Source organism: Physeter macrocephalus, chromosome 3 (assembly GCF_002837175.3).
Source record: "Physeter macrocephalus isolate SW-GA chromosome 3, ASM283717v5, whole genome shotgun sequence".
NCBI classification, from domain to species: Eukaryota; Metazoa; Chordata; class Mammalia; order Artiodactyla; family Physeteridae; genus Physeter; species Physeter macrocephalus.
Genome location: NC_041216.1, coordinates 13,166,392 through 13,186,155, shown reverse-complemented (window position 1 = coordinate 13,186,155; position 19,764 = coordinate 13,166,392). Strand labels below are relative to the sequence as shown.

Below are 19,764 nucleotides of genomic sequence, written 5' to 3'. Positions count from 1 at the left end.
CACTAGTTTTTTTGACTAGTTTGACCCTGTTTAGGCAATTTTGACTTAACAGAAAAGTAGTACAGTACAGTGGTTCAAGAGATGGACTCTGGTGGCAGTGTCTGGGTTCAAGTACCAACTCTGCCACTTATTAGCTTTATGTCCTCAAGCAAGTTACCTAAACTCTTTATGCCTCAAATTTCTCTCATTTCCTTAGAATGCCAAGAGGTAGGAATGTACTACTGAGTAAAAACAGAGGCATTAACTGTGGGACAGTTTGAGAGAACAGTTATAACAGGAAACTCTTTACTAGCTCATCTGAAAAATGGAGTTAATCATAAGGTGTACCTCACTGTTGTGACAATTCACTGAGTTTATGTATCTAAAGCACTTATAAGAATGTGTGGCACATAGTAAGTACAATTAAAAATGTTTGCTAGTATTTTATATATGCTCTCCTCTTTTAAATCTTAGTTATAAAAGTTAGTAATATTAAATCTAAAAGGTTGCACCCATCCTGTTATGTACTGGTGGCATCCTGTAACTATTCTTATTACTACAGACATTAACAAAAGAAAAGTGGATTAAAAAACAAAAAGTAGTGGCAAATGGTCAGCAGGAGGCTGATGAGAGGTATTGTGGCACAGGGAAGACCCAAATCAGTTGGGCTAGGTGTCATCCTAGCTCTGCCACTGAGTTATATGAGCTGCCTTTGACCAGAGTTTCTACATCTGTAATTAGAAGAACCAGGCAAATTCTAAAGTCTCCTCCAGCTCTAACAATTAGTATAAGATTTAAAATTAAGTCCATATGTACAGATTTCAAAGTTTGTCTTCTGCCTCCAAAACACCTGTGTCACAGTGCAGGCTATAAACACTGCTGATGTACTACCTCCAAAGCACTTTGGGGCTTTCTACAAACACCTTTGCTCAAAAGTAGTATGTTCTATGTTCACATCAACTTTAACACAATGATTTTCTGATCAGGTACTTCCTTAGAAAACCTATTCTAATAATTCAATCAATGCTAGAGCCACAAGTGAGTGAAATAAGTAATACAATTTGCAAACGTAGATGAGGATGATAACTCAGGAATAAACTATTATTAATTAAACCATCAAGTATTTTGAAATGGTGGTATGGCCATGCTTTACCTCATAATTTGGTGTAAGTTTTGACCACTTGCACTTAGTATAGGCACTTGCAAACAGTTTAGGCAAACCCACTGGGAACAAAGTTATTGCAGTTTCCCCAATCATCTAGTTCATGTTACAATAATTGTAAAGTTAATCCAATTTAAGCTCCTGTTCTTCAAATTCGTCTTTCTTGGCCTCCTAAATTTAAAATTAAATATCTTACTCCAATGGGAGGGAAAGTTCTATTCAGGTCCCATTTTTCTATCTTGAATATCTATGCTTCTTTAAAACACAGGAATTTAGTTCTCCTCAAATACTACACTACATAAATACCCTAATAAGTTATAGTACTTGATAGTAAGAGGAGTCTTGAGGAGGAGGGAGTGCTTTCATTCAATGCCATGCTTTGTATAACTATTACCTCTATTTTGCTGATGAGCAAGCTGAGACATGGTGAGGAATCCACTTAGAAAAACAGAAAAAAGTTTTAGTCAAACACATAACTGGGTTTGACTGTGGCTGGGCCACTTAGTAGCATGGGATTTCAGGCAAGGCACTTAAGCCTTCTGCACTGATTTCCTAATCTGTACAATGGGACTAACAATATCTAACTTGTGGGGCTGTAAGTGATAATTAAATGATTTAATATTTGAAAAGTGTTTATGATGATATCTGGTTAGTCTAAGTTTCTTTTTTTTTAATTGGAGTAAAATTGCTTTACAATGTTGTGTTAGTTTCTGCTGTACAATGAAGTGAATCAGTATTTGTAGACCTATATCCCCTCCCTCTTGGACCTCCCTCCCACCTCCACCCGCCCCCATAGTCTGAGTAAGTTTCAGTAAAAGATATTACTGAAGAATGAAAGTGACTGGTCCAAGTTTCTCCACCATCCTTATCTAAAAGCAGCCATCTTCCCTAAATGCTTATGCTAAAAATAAAGGGTACATTTTACTTATTTGTGACTTTCTAAATGACTTACTATATTGTTGAGGGGGAAGGAGCTTCATTTAAAGGTTTCCTAACTCGTAAGTGACATTCATTGTATCAATGTCAATACAGTTAACAAGACCCAAAATAAAATACTAGAATTTGTAAAAACTTCCCTCTTGAGTCTGAAGTTAGAGCAAAGATTCCAGAAGCATGTTTTCAAGGAATATTAACCAAGCATCTCCTATCTGCTATGAACAGCAGGGTACTGTATCAAAATCATGATCTAATCAATCATTGCCTCACTGTAATCCTAAACTTTCTTTGTACTTTAGCCTCCTTATATGTAAAATACGAGTTTAAAAAAGAGTATCTTTCCGGGTCCTTCCATCTCTGCCATCCTCTTTTTTTGAGATGCAGAGATCTGTGCTCAGAGTTGGGTGGAATGGGATTTAAAGCACTTATCAAGTATATAGCTGAGTTCAAACTGCTTCAACTTTACAGCAGTGCTTCGCCAGAACGAAGCAGAAAACGAAGATGCTTGCAAGTGGGCTTCCTAGATTGTATCCGACACATGATAAGCCTGCCAAAAGCCAAGTAGGCAGCGCGAAGGAGTCTTTCCCTGAATACATCCTTTACCACTCTCGGTTCACCAATATGAGAAAGAAAAAAAAAAAAGGATCACTTTATTTTTTCCGAACTCTCTCCCTTTCCCTTGGAGGCTGATCTCCTCACATCCATGGCCCCTTATACTCTCCGCTTTTAGGAGCTAGTGTCCTCACAGCCCTGTTCCCTCAGGTACTTCGGAGTCTCCAAGCCCCGATCCCGTTCCCACAGAAGCCCGTCTTCACTGCCCGCTCCTGTTCTTCCCAAACCCAAGTGTTCTCTTACTGCTCCTGCCTCTCAGGAACCTAAGTCTTCGCCGCCCTGTTTCTGAATCCTTAGAAACCTGGGTCTTCACTGTCCCGCTCCTACCGCTTAGCAGCCCAAGTCCTCACGGCTCCGCTTTTACCTCTCAGGAGCCCGTGGCTTCACGCCCCGTTCTCTTCCGACCCTCTCCTCTTCGGAGCGCGGGTCCTCACAATCCTGTCCCTCTCAGCCCACTTTCCCTCGGGTGCCGGCTAACTCCGTCCCCTTTCCCTAAGTCCCGCCTGGAGCCCAGGTCCCCACAGCCGCGTCTTCTCCGAGCCGCGAGCCCCCCAGTCCCGTCCCAAGAGCCCGATTCCTAACACAGCCCCGTCTCCTCCACAACCTGGCTCTTGAAACACTGACCACTGTGGGTCTGGGTCCTGACTCCCTCCTCCCGCTCTTCTTCCTTAACTGCCAGGGCCCAAGACTCACAGGCAGCAGCGTCTATCTCCCCATGATATGCGGAGACTGCCCCAGTGAAGCGCTCGTCTCAGCAGCCGGTCCGACTGCTCGGCCCTCCCCGAGTACTTCCGGCACCGCTCCCCGCCTCCAACCCGGAAACGCGCGGCTCTTCCGGCCAGCGGGCGCGCGCCTGGCTTGCACAGGCGCAGACTGCCCTCCGACACGTGGTCGAGATCCAGCGCTGTCGGTCGGCTCGGGCTGTTGGGCTTTTTCCTGCTTGGTAGTGTGAGCAAGCTCTGTGCCTTCTACCCGGCGTTACGAACCCTGCGCTCGCTCTTTCTCCCCGAAATAGCCTATTGTATATATTGCTAGCATGACCGGTAAACACGCCCTCGGATGGCCTATAGGTCGCCATTTTTGGTTAGTGTCTTTGTCGAGATATGAGGACGGTAATATCTCCTGGGACCAACATTCCATAGATATCCTATTGGACCCCAACAGGAAAAACCTGGGGACAAGAGAGACCGGTTGTGGTTGTGATTTGGCAGTTAATAATAACAATTGAGCAGTTGCTGTCTACCAGGAAATTTTCTATACACCTTACCTCCGATAAGTCAGTCATTTAATGATTCAAAGGAAACCTGTGAGAGGGACTTCCCTGGTCGTCCAGTGGTTAAGACTCCGCGCTTCCACTGCAGGGGGCGCGGGTTCAATCCCTGGTTGGGGAATTAAGATCCTGCATGACGCGCGGCGCAGTCAGTAAATAAATAAATAAATAAATGAAACCTGTGAGAGATTAAGCAAGTTCTAACTAATAAGTGCAAACTCTCAACTTGAACTCAGAATTCTCACCCTGACCATTAAACTGATGCTTTCGGTTGACTATCAATGGTGAGAACTGCTGTTTACCTTATGCTAGATGCTAGGGTTGTAAAGAAGACCCGATTCCAGCCTGAGTCCCTTCTAGAGGCCGGGTCCTCACACTAAAATGGACAAGAACCCAAGAACCCCAGACATAAAGGAATGTACAAAGGGCTGGGACAGCTTAGAGTGAGCAGCAGTGTCAGCAGGAAAAGCTGCCTCCTACCTGAATTGGTGTAGCAACTTGCTCTCCCTGTCTTTATATCCTGCCATCCTCATCCCACCAAATTCCCAATCCACTCTTAACCCTGCCGCAGATCCAAATTCACAGATTCCAGGCCCCTTCACCACTAGGCTCCAAGTTATCTTCCTAGTCTTATTTCTCTGTCACTGCTCTTTTCATTATCCTAAGGGTCTGGCATACCATTTTTGTTTTTGCACTCCATCTTTTTAAGACCCAGTTTACTTTTTTTGCTTTTATTTTTTGTACAATTTTTAAGTTACACTCCATTTACAGTTATTACAAAATATTGGCTATGTATTTCCCGTGTTGTACAATACATCCTTGTAGGCTATCTCTTACACCCAACAGTTTGTATGTCCCACTTCCCCACCCCTAAATTGCCCCTCCCCCCTCCCCACTGGTAACCACTAGTTCTCTAAATCTGTGAATCTGCTTTTTCATTATATTCAGTAGTTTGTAGGATTTTTTAGATTCCCCATATAAGTGACATCATACAGTATTTGTCTTTGTCTAACTTATTCACTTAGCATAATGCCCTCCAAGTTCATCCATGTTGCTGCAAATGGCAAAATTTCATTATTTTATATATAAATATAAATATATACCTTTTTATCCATTCATCTGTTGATGGACACTTAAGTTACTTCCGTATGTTGGCAATTGTAAATAATGCTGCTATGAACATTCTGGCGCATGTATGTTTTCACATTATTCTTGTTTTTTTCAGATGTATACCGAGGGATGGAATTGCTGGGTCGTATGATAGTTCTGTTTTTAGTTTTTTGAGAAACCTCCATAGCGTTTTCCACAGTGCACCACTACAGGTGGGAGGCAAGATAAACACAAAATGGTTAATAGTAGTTTGGGAAAAGCATTCTCACATTTCTGTACTGTATCAATTTCTTTACAATTAGCACATAGTTTTTATATTAAAAATGTAGTATACATGAATGATTCCATTTTTATGCCTTTCTGGAAAAGGCAAAACTACAGGGCCAGAAAAGAGGTTGCCAGGATTGGGAATGGGGGGAGGAGTTGACTAGAAAAGGGGACAAAGGAACTTTTTGGGGTGATAGAAATGTTTTGATTGATTGTGGTAACAGATACATGTCTGTTCAAGTTTGTTAAAGCTCACAGAACTGTATGATAAAAAAAGGTGAACTTACGGGCTTCCCTGGTGGCTCAGTGGTTAAGAATCCGCCTGCCAATGCAGGGGACACGGGTTCCAGCCCTGATCTGGGAAGATCCCACATGCCGCGAAGCAGCTAAGCCGTGTGCCACAACTACTGAGCCTGCACTCTAGAGCCCGTGAGCCACAACTACTGAGCCCACGTGCCACAACTACTGAAGCCCACGCACCTAGAGCCTGTGCTCCGCAAGAAGAGAAGCCACCGCAATGAGAAGCCTGCACACCGCAAGGAAGAGTAGCCTCTGCTCACTGCAACTGGAGAAACCCCACGTACTGCAACTGGAGAAACCCCACGTGCAGCAACGAAGACCCAATGCAGCCAAAAAAAAAAGGTGAATTTACTGTATATAAATTATACCTCAAGAAACCTGACTTTAGGCTTCCCTGGTGGCGCAGTGGTTGAGACTCTGCCTGCCAATGCAGGGGACACGGGTTCGAGCCCTGGTCTGGGAAGATCCCACATGTCGCGGAGCAACTAGGCCCGTGAGCCACAACTACCGAGCCTGCGCGTCTGGAGCTTGTGCTCTGCAACAAGAGAGGCCGTGACAGTGAGAGGCCCGCGCACCGCGATGAAGAGTGGCCCCCGCTCGCCGGAACTAGAGAAAAGCCCACGCACAGAAACGAAGACCCAACACAGCCAAAAATAAATAAATAAATAAAATTTAAAAAAAGAAACCTGATTTTAAGAAATGAAATAGAGAAAATATAGAAAGCACGGACTATATTTTTTAAATAATTTTAATTGCACAAGTAATAAAATGCACAATAATAATCTATGCTTTTTAAAAATGAGAACATTACAGTAAAACTAAAGTTTTGTGTGTCTCTGCCCTCATCCAGATTCCCTCCCTCCTTTCCAGAGGTAATTGATATGTGTTAATAATACAAACATGTAGCCATTGAAAATAAAGCACTGGGTTTTGTGTGCACACGTATGCTCTTTATTGCGGTATCATGCTGTACCGTATTCCCGTATTCAACACCTTTTTCATTCAATTTTTTTATACCTGTTGATAAAGCGCAGTATTACTTTGTTTCCGTTAATGGTGTCATGCTGTACCTTATTCTGAAACTTTTATCAGTCAATTTTTTTGATGTCTAATCCACTCCTTGGAAGTACAGCAGATGGCATTCCACTTTATGAACCCACCACATTCTACTCTTTCGTTGTTGTGTAGGTGAAGATTAATTAGCTCCCAGTTTTTTGCTCTTACAGGGATCCGGTGCCTCCAGTGCTCACGTGCTGGGGCAGCTTCAGGGTGGACGGCTAGGAGTGGCACAAGTTTGTGCATTTTCAATTTTAACAGGATGGGATTTGTGCCTTCCCCAGATAGGTACCCACAGCTGCGGGGAAGCAGGTCTTGCAGAGTCCCAGACCAGCTGTAAGTCGTCACGGTTCCCTCCCACAAACCCCTCCTCCCCTCCCATCCCTCTGCACCCTCCGGCACCTTCCCAGCAAGCACTGCGCATATTTGCATATAAGTCAAGTCTTAGCTTTTACTTTTAAATGAAAATCCAAAAATAAACGATAGAGTCTCCTTATGAAGCCTTCTCTCCGTCTCAGAAGTTTCTGCAGTTACACCCTCAACTTAGGGAACTCTGAGTAGAAAATTGCATCGACTTTGTTTTCACCTTTATCAAAAAAGGGATTTGCCGACACTGCCACCCTGCTTTTATTGATGGTACGGTAAAAAGGGCTTCTGTCGTGAGTGACACACGTGGGGCAGCTCGTTTGTTCTTCGTGCGGAATCGACATCAAGAGATTTCGGAAGCATAATTTTTTGGTTACCGGGCAGCTAGTGATCGTTGGTCCTGGCGCCCCTCCTTTACCAGGTTAGAAAAACAGAGTATTAATGTGTTTCAGTAGTTACATGTAACGGATTGATTTATGAACAAATCAACAACCCATCTCGCTTTTCTCGTAAACAAGTAAGTGGAACAGTGATTTTTTTTCAAAACGTTGTGCTTGACTGTTTCTTTGGGAGTGCAGGGCTTAATAGTGTGTTTGCCGATAGACAGGGAACGGGTTGGAGCCCTGGTGCGCGAAGATATCGCATGCCATAGAGCTAGTAAGTCGGTGCGCCAAAACTAATGAGCCCGCTTGGCACTACTATCGGAGCGCATGCATCTAGAGCCTGTGGGCTGCAACAAGAAAGGGCACCGCAATGACAAGCCCGCGCACAGGAACGAAGAGTAGCCCCCGCTCTTCACACCTAGAGAAAACCCGCGCGCAGCAACGGAGACCCAAAGCAAACAAAAATAAATAAATAAATAAATAATTTATTAAAAAAGAAAAACCTTGTGATTAATTTTTTTTATGGTGTACAACGTTTGGTTTTCAGAAATTTAGGTGGGGTGTCGGGGGTGTGAATTGTTTGTGAAGACTGCTTTCACAAGTAAGCAGTTGATTTTTTTCTTTTTTCGAAATAACAAAAGCAGGTACTTTCCTCCTTTCACAAGTTACGAAATTGAGACGTAAGCAACGAAAGTGATATATTTGTCCGTGAGTGCACTGCTCTATGCCGGGAAAAAGACTTTCCGTACTCGTTGCAATTGTTTGTCTGCAACAGCGATGGAATCATCATGCAAAACATATTTTGTAAAAATTTCTCCCGTTGAGAAATTGGGATTGACATGTATACATAAACAGTAATATGTATAAAACAGGTAACTAATAAGAACCTGCTGTATAAAAAAAAAAAATCCCCCCCCTTTTACCAGATGTACGTATCGCTTTCTAAAGCTGTGTTGATGTTCTTCTATAGCTTTTGTCGTTTAAAAACGTAGAGGCAATACTTTAAAACACCAGTGAAGTAGCGCTTACTTACTGCTGATAGCAACAACCTTTCTGGAGAGCAATTGGGCAAGAGACATAAAAATCTAAAACCCCAGATGTACGTATCGCTTTCTAAAGCTGTGTTGATGTTCTTCTATAGCTTTTGTCGTTTAAAAACGTAGAGGCAATACTTTAAAACACCAGTGAAGTAGCGCTTACTTACTGCTGATAGCAACAACCTTTCTGGAGAGCAATTGGGCAAGAGACATAAAAATCTAAAACCAAAAAAAAAAATCGTGTCTCAAGAATACATTCTCACATGTAAGATTATATTTAATAGGAGATTTAGGGAATTCCCCACAGTTCAAGGGTTAGGACGGTTCGCTGCCACTGCAGGGGGCGCAGGTTAGATCCCTGGTCGGGGAACTAAGATCCTGCCGCCCAATGGGGCCAAAAGAAAAGAAAAGAGAAAGATTTAGCTACAAGGATTCATTAATTCTAACAACATATGTATAGTGTACTCAGATATACAGTGGTCCCTCTATATCTGTGCAGGATGGGGAAGTTGGTTCCAGGATCCGCCGTTGAATACCAAAATCCGCACATATTCAAGTGCTTTATGTAAAACGACCTAGGGACTTCCCTCATGGCGCAGTGGTTAAGAATCCGCCTGCCAATGCTGGGGACAGGAAGATCCCACATTGCCACAGAGCAAGTAAGCCCGTGTGTCACAACTACTGAGCCCGCGCGCCCAGCCTGTGCTCAGCAACAAGAGAAGCCACCGCAATGAGAATCCTGCACCCCACAACAAAGAGTAGCCCCCGCTCGCCGCCCCTAGAGAAAAGCCCGCGCACAGTAAGAAAGACCCAATGCAGCCAAAAGCAAAACAAAACAAAAAACGGCCTAGTGTTTACATGTAACCTATGCACATCCTCCAGTTATGTTTGTTTTTTTGTGTTTTTTTTCTGTACGCGGGCCTCCCCCGTTGCCGGACGCGCAGGCTCAGCGGCCATGGCTCACGGGCCTAGCCGCTCCGCGGCATGTGGGATCTTCCCGGACCGGGGCACGAACCCGTGTCCCCTGCATCGGCAGGCGGACTCTCAACCACTGCGCCACCAGGGAAGCCCTCCAGTTATGTTTTAAATCATCTCTAGATTACTTATAATACCTAATACAATGTAAATGCTATGTAAAATACTTGCAGGGAGGTGGCAGATTCAAGTTTTGCTTTTTGGAATTTTGGAACTTTCTGCTTTTTTTTTTTTTTTTAATCTATGGTTGGTTGAATCTGTGGATGCAAAACCTGGGGATACAGAGAGCTGGCTGTATTATTTTACTCACTTAACGAATGAGAAAACAGAAGCTCTGAGAGGCCCAGATCACAGAGCTAGAAAGTAGCAGTCAAGAGGTGAGCTCAGGTCTTCTGAGAGGAATCCTTTGCTCTCACAGCACAGAATACCCAAGGAGGATGTCAACTAGAGTGGAATCTGTTAGAGAAGGAAGATTTATTAGGAGAGTGAAGCTTTTTTCGTTCTACTTATCCGTATTCTCCAGTTTTCTAAGAAAATATGGAGTACACAAAAAGATTAGAGAAATAATGAGGACACATAGTCACTGGAATACAAATGATGAAAAATAAAACCAGACTCACAAAGAAGCCAGTCACAGAAGGCCATATATTATATGATTCCTTTTACACAAGATGTCCAGAAGAGGCAAATCTAGAGACAGAAAGTAGGTTAGAGATTGCCTGGGACTGGAGTTGAGAGCAAGGACTGACTACAAATGGGCATGAGGGATCTTTTTGGGGTGAAGGAAATGTTCTAAAAGTAAATTATGTTGCACAACTCTATAAATTTACTAAAATCATTGAATTGTACACTTAAAATGGATAAGTTTTATTATATGTAAATTATATTTTAATAAAGCTGTAAAAAAATCAAGGGCTAAAAGGAGAAAAGCTCACTCAGCTAGGCGCCTGAGAATATATAATCAGTTTATGGAATAAGTTCCCTACTTTATAAACTTTTTAAAAAAAATAAATTTATTTATTTTTGGCTGCGTTAGGTCTTCGTTGCCGCGCGTGGGCTTTCTCTAGTTGCGGCGAGCAGGGGCTACTCTTCTTTGCGGTGATCGGGCTTCTCATTGCGGTGACTTCTCGTTGCGGAGCACGGACTCTAGGGTGTGCGAGCTTCAGTAGTTGTGGTACACGGGCTCAGTAGTTGTGGTGCATGGGCTTAGTTGCTCCGTAGCATGTGGGATCTTCCCAAACCAGGGCTCAAACCAGTGTCCCCTGCGTTGGCAGGCAGATTCTTAACCACTGCACCATGAGGGAAGTCCCTAGAAACTTGACTTCAGTAGATTTCTTGTATTTTGAGCTTCTGTGTGTTAGCTGAAAACTTTTCACTCACTCATTAAAACCCTTTAATGGCACCTAACTAGCTTGGGTTAACATCCTGTAAATTTTGAGTGACCCACCACCGCCTTTGTTCTCAGGGCTCAAGCCACACTGGTCGTCTTTCAGTTTCTCCGAAGCCACTACTCTCCTCAACTCAGGGCCTCCAGAAATTTCTCTCCTCCATCTAGAAATACTCTTTCTCAACAGCCTGTCTTCCTCTCCCCTTCTCCCAAAGTGGCTAACTCCTCCTCATTCTTCATATGTCAGTTCAAATGTGACTTCCTCAGAGAGGGCCTCCTTGACACCCCCAACCCTCATTAGGTTAGCTCCCCTACACTCTATTACACTCTTTCATAGCACCATATACTTCTCTGCAGAACATTATCATGATTGTTATTAATGTATTAGTTGCAAAGTTAATTGTTCAATATCTATATTCCCCAGCCAGATGTCACGTATGTGAGGGCAGGGAACTTATTTATGACTTATAGACCACTTGCGTCCATGGTTTCTGGTATAGTACCTGGCACATAATAGACATTCAATACATATTTGTAGAGCATTTCACAATCCATGAAGTTCTTGTGTATATACAATTACATTGGCCACTATTTACTAAGCACCTACTATGTCCTAGGATATAGGAATAAACAAGAGAGCGTGTTTCTGTCCATTCCAGAGAGTTGACTGTACTCTCCTATGTAGGACAAAACAGTCTTCTCATTTTACAGGTAATGAAGATTTCACCACTTGCACCCTTCTGAAATTAAAATAGAATTACTTCAAATAATATCAGAGACTCCCAACTGGAAAGGTTTACTGCAGGTGGGTGGGGGAAGGGAAGGTGGTTCAGGGAGATGGATTTTGAGAGGCTATGAAGCTTTGGTATTTTGAAGGATGGAGGGGAAGAGGGTGTCAATTTGTCAGAAGAGAAGAGGAAGTTTCCATCCTTCAGATGGACAGATGCCAGCATGGCTCCTCTCTTGAAACCAACCAAATCTGGTTCCTGAGATCCCCTATCTGGTCCATATCTCGGATGTTGGGATCAGTGACCACTGATAAGAAATGAAGGTCACACAAAAATTGTAGTCTATACACTAACTAAAAGGGAAATTAAGAATAATTCCATTTACAATAATATCAAAAAGAATAATATACTTAGGAATAAATTTAACCAAGGAGGTGAAATGTAGCCAAGAAGAAGTGTAACTTGTACATTAAAACTACAAAACATTGCTGAAAGAAATTAAAGAAGGCAGAAACAAATGGAAAGACATTCCATGTTCACAGGTTGAAAGACAATCTCGTTAAGATGCCAGTACTAGCCAAAACAAACTGTGGATTCAATGCAATCCCTATAAAAATCCCAATGACATTTTTTACAGAAATATTTAGAAAAACCCATCCTAAAATTCATTTGGATTCTCAAGGGACTCTGAATGCCCAAAACACTCTTGAAAAAGAACAAAGTTGGAGGACTAAACTTCCCGATTTCAAAACTTACTACAAAGCAAACTAAGTAAAAATTTTGTGGTATTGGTATAAAAACAGACATATAGACCAATGGAATACAATAGAGAGTCCAGAAATAAATGGTGGCATCAAATGATTTTTGATAAAAGTGCCAAGACCATTCAATGGGGAAAGGGCAGTTTTTTTCAGCAAATAGTGTAGGGAAGACTGGATATCCACATGCAAAAGAATGAAGTTGAAATTTTACCTTAAACCACATACAAAAAATAACTCAGATCAAAGATCTAAACTTAAGAGCTAAAACTATAAGGTGCTTAGAAGAAAACAGGGGAAAAGTTTTATGACATTGGGTTTCGTAATGATTTCTTAAATATGACACCTAAAGCACAGGCAACAAAAGAAAACATAAGTAAATTGGACTTCATCAGAATTTACAACTTTTGTGTATCAATAACCACTAACAATAACCACTACAGAATGGGAGAAATTATTTTCTCTGTCCCAGACCAACTTTTTCCTCTTCTACGGTGTCACCTCCTGCCCATGCCAGAGGATGAAACTCTATGGCTGCCAGGACCAGGCCTTGAGTGGAATCTGCAGCAGGCCTGCTGTGGTGGGACCAGCTGAAGACTTCATGCCTGATCTGGAGGAGCAGTGGGCTCCCCTACCAGCCTGCTGTGGCCTTCCCAGTATGTGGGCCCAGGGCCCAGTGTGACCAGAACAGCCAATTTGGAAGAGGAGGCGGAAATCCTTTTACTTGATATCTCTGGATTTGTAAATGTTGATAACCAATTAAAAACAAAAACAAAAACAAAATAAACAAAAAAAAAACTTCAGGCATTCTCTGCACTCTACATTATCCATCTGTGAAGAGGTATGGCCTATGGGTCCCCAGAGTGGGCAGCCTCTGGTCTCTCTTCCCAGGTATCTACTTCCAGCCCGGAACACTGTCTCCAGCTGCCTGGCCAGCTACTAACTCTGCAACTTCAACATGTCCACAACTGAATTCATAATTTTTATCCCTACTTCCCCTTAGATTCCCATCCCCCCATCAAACCTGCTTCTCCTCTTGTCTCCTCCACCTCAGTGAATGGCACCTCCATCACTTAGTCACCTCCAAAAGACCCCTCTAAGACCACCTCCTGAATCCCCACCGTCATCACCTGTTCTGTTATATTACAGCCAGAACCTCCTAATTGGTCTTTTGACTTCCTGTCATGCTGCCTTCTTCTTCTTCTTTTTTTTTTTAAATATTTATTTAGTTTGGCTGCGCCAGGTCTTAGTTGCGGCATGCAGGATCTTCGTTGCAGCATGCGGGGTCTTTTAGTTGCAGCATGTGGGCTTTCTTAGTTGCGGTATTCAGACTCCTAGTTGCAGCATGCATGCGGGATCTAGTTCCCCGACCAGGGATCAAACCCTGGCCCCCTGCGTTGGGAGCGCAGAGTCTTACCCACTGGACCACTGGGGAAGTCCCCTGTCATGCTGCCTTCTCGTCTTCATTCTTTTTTTTTTTTTTTTTTGCGGTACGCGGGCCTCTCACTGCTGGGGCCTCTCAGGCTCCGGACACGCAGGTTCAGCGGCCATGGCTCACAGGCCCAGCCACTCCGCGGCATGTGGGATCTTCCCACATGCCCCATGTCCCCTGCATCGGCAGGCGGACTCTCAACCACTGCGCCACCAGGGAAACCCCATTCTTTTTTTAAAAATTTATTTTATTTATTTTTATTTTTGGCTGCGTTGGGTCTTCATTGCTGCGCGCGGACTTTCTCTAGTTGTGGCGAGCGGGGGTTTCTCTTCGTTGCGGTGTAGGGGCTTCTCACTGCGGTGGCTTCTCTTGTTGAGGAGCATGGGCTCTAGGCGAGTGGGTTTCAGTAGTTGTGGCACGTGGGCTCAGTAGTTGTGGCTCACAGGGTCTAAAGCTCAGGCTCAGTAGTTGTGGCACACAGGCTTAGTTGCTCGGAGGCAAGTGGGAATCTTCCTGAACCAGGGTTCGAACCCATGTCCCCTTCATTGGCAGGCAGATTCTTAACCACTGCACCACCAGGGAAGCCCTCATCTTCATTCTTAACTCCTCCAATGGCCTTCCTTTCCCTTAGAATTAACCTTGTGCTCCTCATCGTGGTCTACAAGACCCTGCATGAGCTGGCACTGGGATCTTCTTTTTACTCCTTTTCTTTCTGTCACTCTGCTCCAGCCTGACTGGCCTTCTCCAAGTTCCTCCAACACATGGATTTCACAGCCTTTGCCTGTGCTGTTTCCCCATAGAATCCTGGAATGTTCTGCTTCCAGATCTTCAGCTGGCTCCTTCTCATCCTCCATGCCTTAGCTCCTGAGCCAGGCCTTTCCTGTTCTCACTGTCTCTCTCACATCTCCTTTATAGCCCTTACTGACACCTGGCATATCCTGTCCTTGTCTATATCCACTCCCCTCCTCTCTCCCCACTTCCCCTCTATTTCTACCCACCCCCCCAATGTATACACTCTGCAATAGAATTTCTATGAGAACAGAGACAAAATCTATTTTATTCACACGGGACTCCCAGCCCCTGGAACATTGCCTGGTACATAGAGAGCACTCAAAAATCTGTGTTTACTAAAGACTGCCTGCACTTTTGTGTCTACCTCCCCACCCCTCGCAGCTCACCCCACCCTCTGTATCACATTCTCAGAAGCCAGAAGCCACTAATAGATGGGGACTGAATCTGGAAAGGAGGAAGTTCTGCCCGTGGGTGCAAAAAAAAAAAAATCTGGGATGAATCCAGATACAGTCAAGTGAATCACCTCCTCCCCACACCAGCCCCACCTACCCCTACAGTCCTCCACCACCACCAAAGCAAAAGGCTGACTTGCCAGTTTTGGTGCTAGAGAGGACAAGATTCAAGTCCTGCTGGCTCTGTGACCTTGAATCAGTCTCTGTCTTGGCCTCAGTTTCCTCATCTGTAAAAGGAACACAATAATGGTACCTCATTCACAGGGAGGTTGGGAAGAGTAAATATGGTAATCCACACTCACAGAGGGACTGGGAATCATATCTGGAATGTAATAAGCACTCAAGAAATGCCAGCTGGTATTATTATTAATACTCCAACTGGCACCACCCACCTGCCTTTTAGAACAGAACCCAGTCAGCTGCCTCCATTGGATACAGGACCTTAGTTAAGGCCCTCTTTGGGCCTCAGTCTCCCCATCTGTGACAGGGACTATCAGTAGCTACACTTACGAGTACATGCTCTCCACCAGGCGCTTGGAATATGCACTGTTATGCCCACTAGAGTGTAAGCTCCCTCAGCTCATGACCAGCTTTCTGCCCAGTGCCAGGGACATCATAGGCATGCCCAAAACCTCACTCTTCACCGTCTCTTATTTTCTTTAAATTATCTTATTTTATTTTATTTTATTTTTTCGGTACGCGGGCCTCTCACTGTTGTGGCCTCTCCCGTTGCGGAGCACAGGCTCTGGACGCGCAGGTCCAGCGGCCATGGCTCACGGGCTCAGCCGCTCCGTGGCATGTGGGATCTTCCCGGACTGGGGCACGAACCCGTGTCCCCCACATCGGCAGGCAGACTCCCAACCACTGCGCCATCAGGGAAGCCCCATTTTAACCATTTTTAAGTGTACAGTTCAGCGGCATTAAGTACATTCACATTGTTGTGCAATCATCACCACCATCCATTTCTAGAACTTTTTCATCATCCTCAGTTGAAACTCCCATTAAACACTAACTTCCCAAACCCCCCTTCCCTCGGCCCCTGGTAACCACTATTTTACTTTCTGTCTCTGAATTTGACTATTTTAGTTACTTCAAATAAGTGGACAGAGCCTGGAATTTGGACGGATACATTGGGAGTGGCAGCTCTGCAACTTCTTAGACTTGTAACATGAGGTTGTGCCACTTAATTTCACTGAGCCTGTTTTGCCTCTTCTGAGAAATGGGGATAACACTCCCTACCTGGAAAGGAAATTCCCTGCCTGGAATTTTATCTATGCAAAAGCTCCTAGTACACTGCAGACACAGAGAAAGGGCTTAAGCAATGTTAGTTTCTTTTCCCTTCAATCCTATGAGCAGCTAGTCTCAGGAAGTCATAATGATTAGGCCATAGCATAGACTGAGGTCAAGAGCTCAGATTCTGGTTCTACCACATACCAACTATGTGACCTCAGTTTTCCTATCTGTAAAATGGGGACACTGCTAGTACCTACCTTGTGGGGATTCCATAAGTTAATAACAAGTGTTTAAAATGGCCTGGGGGGTCTTCCCTGGTGGCGCGGTGGTTAAGAATCCACCTGCCAGATGTAAAGAATGGACTTGAGGACACGGGGAGGGGGAACGGTAAGCCTGGGACGAGGTGAGAGAGTGGCATGGACATATATACACTACCAAATGTAAAACAGATAGCTAGTGGGAAGCAGCCGCGTAGCACAGTGAGATCAGCTCGGTGATTTGTGACCACCTAGAGGGGTGGGATAGGGAGGGTGGGAGGGAGACGCAAGAGGGAGGGGATATGGGGATATATGTATACGTATAGCTGACTCACTTTGTTATACAGCAGAAACTAACACACCATTGTAAAGCAATTATAATCCAATAAAGATGTTAAAAAAATAATAATGAACATTGCTTTGCAATCAAATCTAAAAAACAAAACAAAAAAAAGAATCCGCCTGCCAATGCAGGGGACACAGGTTCGAGCCCTGGTCCGGGAATATCCTACATGCCGCGGAGCAACTAAGCCCGGGTGCCACAACAACTGAGCCTGCATGCCACAACTACTGAAATCCATGCGCCTAGAGCCCGTGCTCTGCAATGAGAAGCCACCACAGTGAGAAGCCCGCGCACCGCAACGAAGAGTAGCCCCTGCTTGCTGCAACTAGAGAAAGCCTGCGCGCAGCAACGAAGACCCAACACAGCCAAAAATAAAATAAGTTAAATAAATTAAAATAAATAAATTAAATGGCCTGGCACTTAGTAAGCTTTAGCTGTTATTATTCATGCTGCTGTTGTTACTTAGCTTGAAATAAACATAGTCAAGAGCCAGCAGAGCTGTGGTTCTTCCACCTGGCTGTCCATTAGAGTCATTGAGCGACATTTTAGAAAATTTTCACGGCCAGGCTCTAGCCTCACAGATTCCACTTGAATTTATCTGGGGTGGGACTCTGGTATGAGTATTTTATAAGATCTCCCCAAGTGATTCTATGTGCAACCAGGGATAGGAGGGCCACAATGGTGAGGTAACTAGGAGCATGGGCTCTGGAGTGCAACTGCCTAAGTTCAAATACAACACAGCCAACAAATAGATATATGAATGTGGGAAAGTGTTTTATGGTTTTTTTTTTTCTTTTTTGGCTGCGTAGCTTGCACAGGATCTTAATTTCCTGACCAGGGATTGAACCTGGGCCCTCGGCAGTGAAAGCACAGAGTCCTAAGAATTCTCTGAATGTGGGAATGTTCTTAATCTCTCACGTTACACTGGGTTAATAACAGGACCTGGGAGGTTATATAGATCTAATGTGCTTAGAGCAAGCTCTCAGCAGGTCTGGGTACCACTGTCCCTCAGTTTCCCTGCTGTTTTCAAACTGATTGCAGCCACTGTGGGCCTTGTCCAGTTCATACCCACAGTCTCCCCAAGGGGGCCTGGAAGCCTTGAACATCCCACACGGGGGCCTCTCCTAAACCTGCCAGCTACCCCCAAAGTTATTTTTGGCTCTTCCACTGTTCAGCTTTTTTAGTCACCCAAAATGAACAGAATTATCTCCCAAACAAAATTGTCTGCTCAGAAATCAGAGAGACCCCAAGAATGCTAGAGGGGAGCATAGAACCAGACTGGCCATTCAAGTATGTCTCATATTGAAAAGAAGAAGGAAAAGGGAATTCCCTGGCCGTCCAGTGGTTAGGACTCTGTACTCTCATGCTGTCACTGCCAAGGGAGGGTGTGGGTTCAATCCCCATCAGGGAACTAAGACTCTGCAAGCTGCTCAGCCCAGCCAAAAAAAAGGGAGAGGGAGGGGGATGGGGTGGGGTGAGGGTGAGCTGGGGTGTGGGAAGAGAAGAAAAATTATTCTCTTCAATGTTTAGGAAACAGCGTTTCAGGGGAAAAGAAGAATAACACGGATTGCACATTCAAGACAATTCTTCAAGCTAAAGGAAAAAAAATGCATAGAAAAAAGATTGGAAGGAAATATACCACATGTTAAATACGTGGGGTTTTCTTTTTCCTGCTTCTCCATCCTTTTATGCATTTTAGAATTTTCTGCAGTGAACAGGTAATTACAGGAAAAACAATTAAGTGAAAAAATAAAAAAGGAAAGCCTTCACATGACTTTTTCGCCTCTTAAAATAATCATCTTTTTGCCTTATTTCTTAGTTCCTTCTTTTTGTCAAAAAATTTTGTCAAAAAATTTTAAAGAATTTTCTCCACTCGCTGTTTCTGCTACTTCTCCCACTTACCATTTGATTCACTCCAATCTGGCCTCCTCCCTAACCTCAGAGCTGACCCACCCTGGAAGGATCAGCAATATCCTCTTAGCTGCTAAGTCCAATGACTTCTCCTTTTTCCTTGCCTGATCTCTCTGCAGTATCTGGCATTGTTGGTGCCATCTTCTTCTTCTTTTTTTAAAAAAATATTTATATATTTATTTATTTAGGCTGTTCCAGGTCTTAGTTGTGGCATGCGGGATCTTCAGTTGCGGAGTGTGGGCCCTTTTAGTTGCAGCATGGGACTTAGTTGCAGCATGCAGACTCTTAGATGTGGCATGAAGACTTCTTAGTTGCGGCACACATGCGGGATCTTGTTCTCCGACCAGGGATCAGACGTTGGCCCCCTGCACTAGGAACACGGAGTCTTACCCACCAGACAAGTCCCGCCATCCATCCCCTTCTGGAAGCGCCCTGCTTGCTCTCTGGGCTTCTTTTCTCTTCTCTGTCCAGGGAGCTAAGCATTCTTACCACTTCTGGTTGGTTCCTTCAGGTTCCTCAAGGCTTAATGTTCCCCAGGTTTGGGCCCCGCATTCCCTGCACACTCTTCCTGGGTGACCCATCCACTCTTGGCCTCTGTGGCCCATCTACATTGACAGGTCCCAAAATCCAGTCCTGGACTCTTGCCTCAGACCAGTCAATCCAACTTCCTCTGGATGCCTTCATTTAGATGTCCCTCAAACACCGCAGACTCAACAAGTCCAAATGGACTCATTATTTCTACTTTCCCTCAATCCCGAACAAACTCTTCCTGCTTTGTTCCTTCACTTGGGGTCATCCTTGTCCCTTTCTCTCACTCCCCGCATTTGCTTGGTCACTAAGACCTGTTGGTTCCAATTTGGAACTGTGTCTGGAGCACCACCATGAACTCTGCCCTGCATGAGCCCCTCTCTGTCTTGTGGGGATGATCCTAGCAAGATGATCCTAGTCTCCCTCACATAGTTTCATTTTTCTTGTCTTTCTCCTCTCCAGTTCGTATCTCCTAATTTTTCTGATCATT

The 19,764-nt window shown here is 44.2% G+C and overlaps 1 protein-coding gene, 2 long non-coding RNA genes and 1 other non-coding gene across 5 annotated transcripts in view; 3 read left to right on the top strand and 1 right to left on the bottom strand.

The window, feature by feature from the left end:
• TAF12 (TATA-box binding protein associated factor 12) overlaps positions 1 to 3,499 on the bottom strand; it is a 29,482-nt gene extending 25,983 nt beyond the window's left edge. The window contains exon 1 of one of the 2 annotated variants that reach the window (XM_007100878.4): positions 3,383 to 3,499. The gene's annotated coding sequence lies outside the window, so the exon portion shown is untranslated. The remainder of the gene's footprint in view (positions 1 to 3,382) is intronic. The other variant, XM_007100876.3, reaches the window with a different exon arrangement.
• A 246-nt stretch (positions 3,500 to 3,745) lies between these two features.
• LOC129391922 (uncharacterized) lies at positions 3,746 to 5,715 on the top strand. The gene is made up of 3 exons (XR_008616802.1): positions 3,746 to 3,772; positions 5,185 to 5,281; positions 5,671 to 5,715. It is a non-coding gene; the product is annotated as an uncharacterized lncRNA (long non-coding RNA).
• A 1,620-nt stretch (positions 5,716 to 7,335) lies between these two features.
• Positions 7,336 to 7,469, top strand: LOC112065366 (U11 spliceosomal RNA). Its single transcript, XR_002891993.1, has one exon. It is a non-coding gene; the product is annotated as a U11 spliceosomal RNA (small nuclear RNA).
• On the top strand, positions 7,342 to 7,943 carry LOC129391921 (uncharacterized). The gene is made up of 2 exons (XR_008616801.1): positions 7,342 to 7,575; positions 7,662 to 7,943. It is a non-coding gene; the product is annotated as an uncharacterized lncRNA (long non-coding RNA).
• The last annotated feature ends 11,821 nt before the right edge of the window (positions 7,944 to 19,764 follow it).